Here is a 12,384-nt window from a genome sequence, read left to right on the forward strand (position 1 = left end):
ATCTTCAGACACTCCTGACACTCACAATTCAAGAATTTCTTTCTCACCTATTACCGTTCTGAAATGAGTTAGACTTGTTTGAGGGTAGGAAATTCGTCCTTCGCTCAGATTTCTTCAGATTTCAAACTCTGGAAATTATCCACTTTTTCTCTCGTCATATCTTTTAATGGATATCAACAGAGACCTGAAAATTTCCAAGATTGTTCACCAAAGCCTGCTGTCTCTTACGGTGAAAAAATGATATTGATACTCCAAATAGATTTAGAGTTAGAAAGCGTTGTTTGAGGGCAAGTCAAGGCAGTTTTGCTTTGCTCTACTCAGTTATGGTGCATTAGAAGTCAAATATCTTTAATAATTCATATTTTAATGATAGATTGTCAACACTTTAAGATTCCCTGATCTCTTCTGAACAAAACGGTGTAAGAATGACCGTTCTAGCCCCTACGGTTAGGAAATTATGGCCATTTGTTTGAGAGGAATCCTCACTATGAGAAATTCACTGCAGAAATCCTGTCTCTGTGCTCTGTGTGTGTAAAACGGCTGCACCTGTTTTTTTGGGAAAAAAGTATACAGCCTCTCTGATTGGTGGATTCAAATTCAGCAGCTCCCAGGCTGCTTGACTGAGCTAGAAACTTACTTCTCTCTCCTGTGTGTGTGTGTGTGTGTGTGTGTGTGTGTGTGTGTGTGTGTGTGTGTGACAGAGAGAGAGAGAGAGAGAGAGAGAAGAAAGGCTTGTTATGGGATGATCTCATTGTAAGATTTAAATTCAATATATTTAGACTGATTGACTGAATTGGATCTTGTGTGTGTGTGTGTGTGTGTGTGTGTGTGTGTGTGTGTGTGTGTGTGTGACAGAGAGAGAGAGAGAGAGAGAGAGAAGAGAAAAGCCTTTTATGGGATGATCTCATTGTAAGATTTAAATTCAATATATTTAGACTGGTTGACTGAATTGGATCTTGTGTGTGTGTGTGTGTGTGTGACAGAGAGAGAGAGAGAGAGAGAGAGAGAGAGATAAAGGCTTGTTATGGGATGATCTCATTGTAAGATTTAAATTCAATATATTTAGACTGGTTGACTGAATTGGATCTTGTGTGTGTGTGTTTGAGAGAGAGAGAGGAGAGAGAGAGAGAGAGAGAGAGAGAGAGAGAGAGAGAGAAAGCCTTTTATGGGATGATCTCATTGTAAGATTCAAAATCAATATATTTAGACTGGTTGACTGAATTGGATCTTGTGTGTGTGTGTGTGTGTGTGTGTGTGTGAGAGAGAGAGAGAGAGAGACAGAGAAAGCCTTTTTATGGGATGATCTCATTGTAAGATTTAAATTCAGTATAGTTAGACTGGTTGACTGAATTTGATCCTGTGTGTGTCTGTCTGTGCATGTGTGTTACCATATGTGTACATATTTGTGGTTGTGTGACTGTTATACTTTTTTTTTGCTGGTTTTTGTTTTCATTTAACAATTACATTTGAGGGACCCTTAGCATGTTCAGGATTTTTTCAGCTGTCCATTTTGCTTTTCCAATTTTTCTATTTAGGTTATTACTATTGTGCTAAGTCATAGCATTTCTGCTCCTTTCCAGTATTTGTGCTAAATACAGCATTTCTGCTAAATCATACTATTTCTTCTATTTCATCAGATTTGTGCTAAATATAGTGTTTCTGCTACAAAATAGTATTTCTGCCAAATATAGTATTTTTGATTAATTATAGTTTTTCTACCAAATCATAGTACAGTTTTACTGCTTTTTATATGGCTTCTAAGACAACCAATCATATCCGAGGGCTTGCACATTCAAATTTGCATATTGTTGCCTTCATGGCTTCCCAGCCAGCCAATCATATCTTAGGCTTTGCACATTCAAATTTGCATATTGGGGCAATCATGGCTTCTAAGACAACCAATCATCTATGTCATATATCTATGATATTTCATATTTTTATTTTAAATGGTCAACATTTCAAGATTCTCCCATGTCTTCTGAACACAACGGTCTAAGAATGACCGTTTTAGCCCCTCTGGTTAGGAATTTATGGCTGTTTGTTTGAGGGGAGTCCTCACTATGAGAAATAGACTGCAAAAATCCTGTCTCTCTCTGTGCTGTAAAAGCCTGCACTTGGTGCACCAGTTTTGGCAGGAAAAAGCACACAGCCCCTCTGATTGGTGGATTCAAATTGAGAATCTCACAGCTGTTTGACTGACCTAGAAACATGCTGTTAACAGTCCCTGTTCACTTGCTGATGCTATGTGTGTGTGTGTGTGTGTGTGTGTGTGTGTGTGTGTGTGAGCCTGAGTGTGTGTGTGTGTGTGTGTGTGTGTGTGTGTGTGTGTGTGTGTGAGAGAGAGAGAGAGAGAGAGAGAGAGAGAGAAAGACACACACAAAGCCCTTTTTAGGGCAAAATCTCATTGTTGGATAAAAATAAAATACATTCAGACTGGTTGACTGGCATAGACCCTGTGTGTGTGTGTCTCTCTCTGTAGATTTGTGTATCCATATTTGATTTTGTGTGTATTTGTTGATTTGTGTATCCATATTTAATTTTGTGTGTATCTGTTGGCTGTTCTTATTTGTATTTCTAAATGTATTTTTATTTTTATTTTTCACAGGTGAACAAAAATTAGTTTTGAGCAAACTTAACCATGTTCCTTTTATTCAGCTTGTCATTTTACCTTTCCAATATTTTCACTTAAGTTATTACTATTCTGCTAAATCATAGTATCTGTTCTAAATCATTGTTATTGAGCTATATTGCAGGATTTCTGCTAAATCATAGTATTTCTACTATATTATATTTTTCTTTCTAAATATATCATTTCTGCTATAGAGTAGTATTTCTGTAATGTTTAAGAATGTTTGGCTAAATATATTCTTTCTGTTATCTTATACTATTTCTCCGAAATTCTTGTATTTTTGGGAAGTTATCGTGTTTCTGGTAAGTTACAATATTTCTGCTAAGTTCTGCTATGCTATTGTATTTCTGCCAAGTATTATGTTTCCTCTAAGATATTGCAGTTCTGCTAAGTTACTACATTTTAGCAACGTTCCTTTGCTTCTGCAAAGTTTTTACAAATTCTGCAACTTTTCAGCTTTTTCAGCTAGTTTCAGCTGACAGCTTCAGCGTTCCAGCATCCACACTGCATTTTCGCAGGAAATGCAAATTTTTCTAGTTATTATTATTATTGTGTGGATGCTGATTAAGCATCCACACTATTGAGTTCCTGTTTCTCTTTATTGTGTGGATGCTGGAGGCATCCACACTATTGAGTTCCTGTTTCTCTTTATTCTTTATTATTATTATTGTGTGGATGCTGGAGGCATCCACACTATTGAGTTCCTGTTTCTCTTTATTCTTTATTATTATTATTATTATTATTCCGGGTGTTTCCGTACGTTTTTCGCCGTGGATCTACTTCCACAATTTTCAGCCGATTTTCACCGTTCAAATTTTAAACTATTCTGCTATTTTTTCCCTTTCCGGCAATATCTTTTGGTATTTTATACTATTATACTTTTTAAAATATTAAGCTTTTTTCCTTTAATTTGTCCCATTGAAATGAATGGGAAACTTCCATAATTCTGCTAAAACTTGCTTGTTTTTGAAACTTAACTACTTTTTCCTACTTTCACGTAGAACAACCATTCAAACTTTAAAATGTTCTCAAATTATTGGGCTATTCAGGAATAAATCAGCTTTTTCAAATCTTTTACCATTTTACTTTTATGCCTCTTAAAGTTTTGAGTTGCAAAATTGTGATTTTCACAAAATACATGCGTTGTTATGGTTGCTATGCACTTGGCTTCCAGTGTGCCACTGAAGGTTTTGCAGTCTTCTCTTCATGTCCGAACAACTTCTTGCTACTTGATCAATTTTCACTCAACTTCCACAAATTATACATCAAAACGTAGGTATTTTTGCTGGCTTTCAGAAAATGTCACCATCATTGTTGTGAGATTTATAGAATTTTGGCAAATCTCCTCAGACCAACACAAAGTCTCAAAATCCCCATAGAAAGTCAATGGAGAGCTTGTTCAAAATCACAGCTTGATTTCTGTAATGAGAGGCATATTCAATCGTCATATCTCCTTAACGAAGCGAAGTTAAAACATGAGGCTTGTCCCAGTATATCTTCAGACACTCCTGACACTCACAATTCAAGAATTTCTTTCTCACCTATTACCGTTCTGAAATGAGTTAGACTTGTTTGAGGGTAGGAAATTCGTCCTTCGCTCAGATTTCTTCAGATTTCAAACTCTGGAAATGATCCACTTTTTCTCTCTCGTCATATCTTTTTAATGGATATCAACAGAGACCTGAAAATTTCAAGATTGTTCACCAAAGCCTGCTGTCTCTTACGGTGAAAAAATGATATTGATACTCCAAATAGATTTAGAGTTAGAAAGCGTTGTTTGAGGGCAAGTCAAGGCAGTTTTGCTTTGCTCTACTCAGTTATGATGCATTAGAAGTCAAATATCTTTAATAATTCATATTTTAATGATAAATTGTCAACACTTTAAGATTCCCTGATCTCTTCTGAACAAAACGGTGTAAGAATGACCGTTCTAGCCCCTACGGTTAGGAAATTATGGCCATTTGTTTGAGAGGAATCCTCACTATGAGAAATTCACTGCAGAAATCCTGTCTCTGTGCTCTGTGTGTGTAAAACGGCTGCACCTGTTTTGGCGGGAAAAAGTATACAGCCTCTGTGATTGGTGGATTCAAATTCAGCAGCTCCCAGGCTGCTTGACTGAGCTAGAAACTTACACACACACACAGGAGAGAGAGTGTGTGTGTGTGTGTGTGTGTGTGTGTGTGTGTGTGTGTGTGTGAGAGAGAGAGAGAGAGAGAGAGAGAGAGAGAAAGCTTATTATGGGATGATCTCATTGTAAGATTTAAATTCAATATATTTAGACTGGTTGACTGAATTGGATCTTTTGTGTGTGTGTGTGTGTGTGTGTGTGTGTGTGTGTGTGTGTGTGTGTGTGACAGAGAGAGAGAGAGAGAGAGAGAGAGAGAAGCCTTTTATGGGATGATCTCATTGTAAGATTCAAAATCAATATATTTAGACTGGTTGACTGAATTGGATCTTGTGTGTGTGTGTGTGTGTGTGTGTGTGTGTGTGTGTGTGAGAGAGAGAGAGAGAGAGAGAAAGCCTTTCTATGAGATGATCTCATTGTAAGATTCAAAATCAATATACTTAGACTGGTTGACTGAATTGGATCTTGTGTGTGTGTGTGTGTGTGTGAGAGAGAGAGAGAGAGAGAGAGAGAGAGAGAGAGAGAGAGAGAAAGGCTTGTTATGGGATGATCTCATTGTAAGATTTAAATTCAATATATTTAGACTGGTTGACTGAATTGGATCGTGTGTGTGTGTGTGAGAGAGAGAGAGAGAGAGAGAGAGAGAGAGAGAGAGAGAGAGAGAGAAAGCCATTTTATGGGATGATCTCATTGTAAGATTCAAATTCAATATATTTAGACTGCTTGACTGAATTGGATCTTGTGTGTGTGTGTGTGTGTGTGTGTGTGTGTGACAGAGAGAGAGAGAGAGAGAGAGAAAGCCTTTTTATGGGATGATCTCATTGTAAGATTCAAATTCAATATATTTAGACTGGTTGACTGAATTGGATCTTGTGTGTGTGTGTGTGTGTGTGTGTGTGTGACAGAGAGAGAGAAAGAGAGGGCGAGACAGAGTTTTTATGGGAGCATCTTATTGTATGATTTAAATTCAATATATTTAGACTGGTTGACTGAATTTGATCCTGTGTGTGTCTCTCTGTGCATGTGTGTTTCCATATGTTTCCATATTTGTGATTGTGTGACTGTTACACTTTTTTTGCTGAGTTTTTTTTCATTTAGCAAGTACATTTGAAGGACCCTTAGCATGTTCAGCATTTTTTCAGCTGTCCATTTTGCTTTTCCAATTTTTCTGTTTAAGTTATTACTATTGTGCTGAATCATACTATTTCTGCTATTTTATAAGATTTGTGCTAAATATAGTATTTCTGCCCAATATAGTATTTCTGATTAATTATAGTTTTTCTACCAAATCATATTACAGAATTTTTGCTTTTTATACCATTCTTATAGGATATTTATATTGCTTAATATACTATTTCTGCTTTTTATAGGATTTGTGCTTAATATAGTATTTCTGCTTTTTATAGGATTTGTGCTTAATACAGTATTTCTGCTAAATGTAGTATTTATGCTTAATCACACTATTACTATATATTTGTGCCAGCTTCCCAGCCAGCCAATCATATCTGAGGTCTGCAGTTTCTTCTCTCGTCATATCTCAGCGACGGATGTACAAAGGGCAATGAAAATTGCAGTCAAAGTACACCAAAGTCCGCTGATTCACCCAGTACAAGAATTATGCTTCTAGTCCACCTAGTTTTTGAGTTACACGACGTTTTGTAACTCCAAAAACGGCGCTCTTTGACTCTCACCGCGATCTAATTCTGATTGCTCATCACCCTGTTTCCCAAGAGCTCACTGTCTTTCCCAGTGGCGCAGCTGGTAATGACACAGGTCTGCAACCCGAGGGCGTGGGTTCAACTCCACCTTGGACAACTTGTTTTTGCCCTACAAATTAATACACTATCACAGACCACTAATTCATATTCATCATTTACTACAATTCTGCAAACTTTTACCAGCTTTTCCAATATGGACCTCACATTCTTCTTAACACTCCATGGCACAAATACTCTTCCCTTTAGGCTCTGTGAATGTGTGTGTGTATCAATATTTCTCCCATTTTAAAGTATTACTCCTCCATAATTGTATTTCTCTTAAATCAAAGTACTTTTACTACATCTTAGTACTTCTGCTCAATCATAGTATTTCTGCTAAATTATAGTATTTTTGCCAAATCATGGTTTTTGTGCCAAATCATCGGAATCGTGTTTATTGGCCAAGTATATGTGCAGACAAATACAAGGAATTTGGTTCCAGTAGATGGTGGCTCTCGAGCACAGCAATGTAAATCTCTCACACACACACACACGCACCCACACACACACGTATCTATATATACATTACACATGCATACACATACATACACAAAGCTGTGTAACCCAACTACAAATAACTAATCTAAACGTATATACATAAAATACAGAAATGAAATGAGGTGGAATGAATACTACAGAATAGAGCAGGGCAATATGACCAAAAATATTTATCACGATATACATTTGAAAATTTGCGATAACGATATAACTGACGATATAATTGATACTAGACAAAATACTTTACAACTCCACAACTTTATTAGTGCAAAAACCTCATCAATGTATTTTCACTTAAACAAGCAGCTATTTTTATGTGCATTAAAGTTATATAAAAATTTAACAGTGCAAATGTAAATTCCTTGCTGACAGTTTAACCAAAAGGCATTTCCAGTGGAAATTGGCCGACACATCCTCAGCATAACCATGTATAATATCCACAAAACTTAAAAAGAGGTTATACACACACAATACGGTAATATTATGTTGAAGCACAGTACGTATCACTCCATGAGGCTCCTGCCTACGATAGCCGTAATGCTCTGACAATCCATCAAGCGGTGCAGCTTCGTAGCTTAGCAAAGTCGTACTGAAACATCTGACAGATTTTCGAGCGCCGTGTACCACATAAACTCGTTTCGAGGTCAGTAAACACAACCAGAATTCATACATAAGGCACACGGGATTATAAGGGGCACTGTCGATTTTCAGAAAAATCAAAGGATTGATTTTAAGTGTGCCGTATTTTCCAAACAACACGGTAATGACGACGGCCCGCTAGCATGCGCTACCAAAAACAGTGCTTTGTTGTGTATCTGACAGACGAACGCTAAACCAGTTCCACACCACTGAAGTTGCAGCATTTTTACAAACCAGTTCTGGTTCATCCGGTTCATTTAACGATCCACTTTCGCTCTTCTCATTCTGCGTCGCCGCCATGTGCATATGTAAACAAAGGCACTGCGCATGCGCGTTTTACCCATATTCTATCGCGATATTTCATTTTCCTATCGTTGCCCAAAATTACACCGGTATTACCGTGAACGGTATGATATAGCCCAGCCCTACTACAGAATGTACATAAGGTGCAGTTGCAGTCTGGCAGTGGGAGCAGTGTGACAGTTCAACTGTTTAGAAGGGAGATGGCGAGGGGAAAGAAACTGTTCCTGTGTCGGGTGGTCCTGCTCTGCAGGCTTCTGTACCGTGTGCCAGAGGGCAGCAGATCAAAAGTCTGTGTCCAGGGTGTGAGGGGTCTGTGATTATTTTCCCTGCCCGCTTCCTGGTTCTTGAGAGGTACAGATCCTGGATGGAGGGCAGGGGGCGCCGATGATCCTTTCTGCTGCCCGTACAGTCCGCTGCAGTCTGCACCTGTCCTGTTTAGTGGCTGCACCATACCAGACTGTGATGGAGGAGCACAGGACAGACTCAATGACTGCAGTGTAGAACTGGATCAGCAGCTCCTGTGGAAGACTGTACTTCCCAGTTGTCTCAGGAAGTACATCCTCTGCTGGGTCTTTTTGAGGATGGAGTTGATGTTGGTCTCCCACTTCAGGTCCTGGGAGATGGTGGTACCCAGCAACTTGAAGATCTCCACAGTCGACACAGGGCTGTCTGATATGATGAGGGGGGCAGAGTTGAGGATGTCTCCTGAAGTCCACTGTCATCTCTACAGTTTTAAGAGTGTTCAGCTCCAGATTGTGCTGACTGCACCAGAGTACCAGCCGCTCAACTCATCATAACATTTCTGTTATGTTATAGTATTACTACTAAGTGGAGGAATTTCTGTCATGTTACAGTATATGTGCTGATTACAGTATTTCTGCCAAATATAGTATTTCTGATTAATTATAGTTTTTCTACCAAATCATATTACAGTATTTTTGCTTTTTATACCATTTTTATAGGATTTTTATATTGCTTAATATAGTATTTCTGCTTTTTATAGGATTTGTGCTTAATATAGTATTTCTGCTTTTATAGGATTTGTGCTTAATACAGTATTTCTGCTAAATGTAGTATTTATGCTTAATCACACTATTACTATATATTTGTGCCAGCATCCCAGCCAGCCAATCATATCTGAGGTCTATTCTTGCCCCTATGGTTAGGAAATTATAGCCATTTGTTTGAGGGGAATCCTGACTATGAAAAATAGACAGCACAAATCCTGTCTCTGTGCTGTGTCTGTGTAAAAACAGGTGCACCTGTTTTGGCGGGAAAAAGTACACAGCCTCTCTGATTGGTGGATTCAAATTTAGCAGCTCCCAGGCTGCTTGACTGACCTGGAAACTTGATTTTCTCTCCTGTGTGTGTGTGTGTGTGTGTGTGTGTGTGTGTGTGTGTGTGTGTGTGTGTGTGTGTGAGAGAGAGAGAGAAAGAGGGCGAGAGAGAGTTTTATGGGAGCATCTTATTGTATGATTTAAATTCAATATATTTAGACTGGTTGACTGAATTTGATCCTGTGTGTGTCTCTCTGTGCATGTGTGTTTCCATATGTGTACATATTTTTGATTGTGTGACTGTTATACTTTTTTTGCTGATTTTTTTTTCATTCAACAATTACATTTGAGGGACCCTTAGAATGTTCAGCATTTTTCAGCTGTCCATTTTGCTTTTCCAATTTTTCTATTTAAGTTATTACTATTGTGTTGTGTCATAGCATTTCTGCTGCTTTTCAGTATTTGTGCTAAATACAGCATTTCTGCAAAATCATACTATGTCTGCTATTTCATATGATTTGTGCTAAATATAGTGTTTCTGCTATTTCTGCCAAATATAGTATTTTTGATTAATTAGGGTTTTTCTACCAAATCATAGTACAGTTTTACTGCTTTTTATAGGATTTTTAGAGGATATTTATATTGCTTAATATAGTATTTCTGCTTTTTATAGGATTTGTGCTTAATATAGTTTTTCTAAAAAATGTAGTATTTATGCTTAATCATACTATTTCTATATATTTCTGCCAGGTCCCCAGGCAGCTAATCCTCTGTGAGGACTCATACATATAAAATTTACATATCAGGGCCTGCACGGCTTCCCAGCCAGCCAATCATATCTGAGGTCTGCCCTTTCTTCTCTCGTCATATCTCAGCGACAGATGTACAAAGAGCAATGCAAATCACAGTCAAAGTACACGAAAGTACGCTGATTCACCCAGTACAAGAATTATGCTTCTAGTCCACCTAGTTTTTGAGTTACACGACATTTTGTAACTCAAAAACAGCGCGTTTTCGCCTCTCACCGCGATCTAATTCTGACTGCTCATCACCCTGTTTTCCAGGCGCTTGCTCTCTTTCCCAGTGGCGCAGTTGGTAATGACACAGGTCTGCAACCCAAAGGTCGTGGGTTCAATTACACCTTGGGCAATATGTTTTTTTTCCTACAAATTAATACACTATCACAGACCACTAATTCATATTCATCATTTATTACAATTCTGCAACCTTTTATGATTTTAGCAGCTTTTCTAATATGGACCTCAGATTCTTGTTAACACTCCATGGCACAAATACTGTTCCCTTTAGGCTCTGTGTGTGTGTGTGTGTATCAATATTTCTCCCATTTTAAAGTATTACTCCTCCATAATTGTATTTCTGTTAAATCAAAGTACTTTTACTACATCTTAGTACTTCTACTCAATCATACTATTTCTGCTAAATCATAGTATTTTGCCAAATTACGTTTTTTTTGCCAAATCATAACATTTGTTTTATGTTATAGTATTACTACTAAGTGGAGGAATTTCTGTCATGTTACAGTATATGTGCTGATTACAGTATTTCTGCTAAATCATAGTATTTCTACTATATTATATTTTTCTTTCTAAATATAGCATTTCCGCTATATAATTGTATTACTGCTATGTTATAATATTTGTGCTAAACCAGAGTATTTCTGCTGAAACATAGTATTTCTGCCGAATGATAGTATTTCTGTCAAATTACAGTATTTGTGCTAAAACATAGTATTTTTTAAAAAAATTCAATATTAATAGTAAATTACAGTGTCTCTGGTAAATCGCAGCATTTCTGCTATGTTGTACTGTTTTTCTAAATCATAGTATTTCTGTAATGTTTAAGAATGTTTGGCTAAATATATTCTTTCTGTTATCTTATACTATTTCTCCTAAATTCTTGTATTTTTGAGAAGTTATCGTGTTTCTGGTAAGTTACAATATTTCTGCTAAGTTCTGCTATGCTATTGTATTTCTGCCAAGTATTATGTTTCCTCTAAGATATTGCAGTTCTGCTAAGTTACTACATTTTAGCAAAGTTCCTTTGCTTCTGCAAAGTTTTTACAAATTCTGCAACTTTTCAGCTTTTTCTGCTAGTTTCAGCAGACAGCTTCAGCATTACAGCATCCACACTGCATTTTCGCAGGAAATGCAAATTTTTCTAGTTATTATTATTATTATTCCGGTGTTTCCGTGCGTTTTTTCACTGTGGATCTACTTCCACAATTTTCAGCCGATTTTCACCGCTCAAATTTTAAACTATTCTGCTATTTTTGCTCTTTCCGGCAATATCTTTTGGTATTTTATACTATTATACTTTTTAAAATATTATGTTTTTTTCCTTTAATTTGTCCCATTGAAATGAATGGGAAACTTCCGCAATTCTGCTAAAACTTGCTTGTTTTTGAAACTTAACTACTTTTTCCTACTTTCACGTAGAACAACCATTCAAACTTTAAAATGTTCTCAAATTATTGGGCTATTCAGGAATAAATCAGCTTTTTCAAATCTTTTACCGTTTTACTTTTATGCCTCTTAAAGTTTTGAGTTGCAAAATTGTGATTTTTCACAAAATACATGCGTTGTTATGGTTGCTATGCACTTGGCTTCCAGTGTGCCACTGAAGGTTTTGCAGTCTTCTCTTCATGTCCGAACAACTTCTTGCTACTTGCTCAATTTTCACTCAACTTCCACAAATTATACATCAAAACGTAGGTATTTTTGCTGGCTTTCAGAAAATGTCACCATCATTGTTGTGAGATTTATAGAATTTTGGCAAATCTCCTCAGACCAACACAAAGTCTCAAAAATCCCCATAGAAAGTCAATGGAGAGCTTGTTCAAAATCACAGCTTGATTTCTGTAATGAGAGGCATATTCGAATCGTCATATCTCCTTAACGAAGCGAAGTTAAAACATGAGGCTTGTCCCAGTATATCTTCAGACACTCCTGACACTCACAATTCAAGAATTTCTTTCTCACCTATTACCGTTCTGAAATGAGTTAGACTTGTTTGAGGGTAGGAAATTCGTCCTTCGCTCAGATTTCTTCAGATTTCAAACTCTGGAAATGATCCACTTTTTCTCTCGTCATATCTTTTTAATGGATATCAACAGAGACCTGAAAATTTCAAGATTGT

The sequence above is a fragment of the Oreochromis aureus genome, linkage group 16 (assembly GCF_013358895.1).
Source record: "Oreochromis aureus strain Israel breed Guangdong linkage group 16, ZZ_aureus, whole genome shotgun sequence".
In the NCBI taxonomy this organism is placed as follows: domain Eukaryota; kingdom Metazoa; phylum Chordata; class Actinopteri; order Cichliformes; family Cichlidae; genus Oreochromis; species Oreochromis aureus.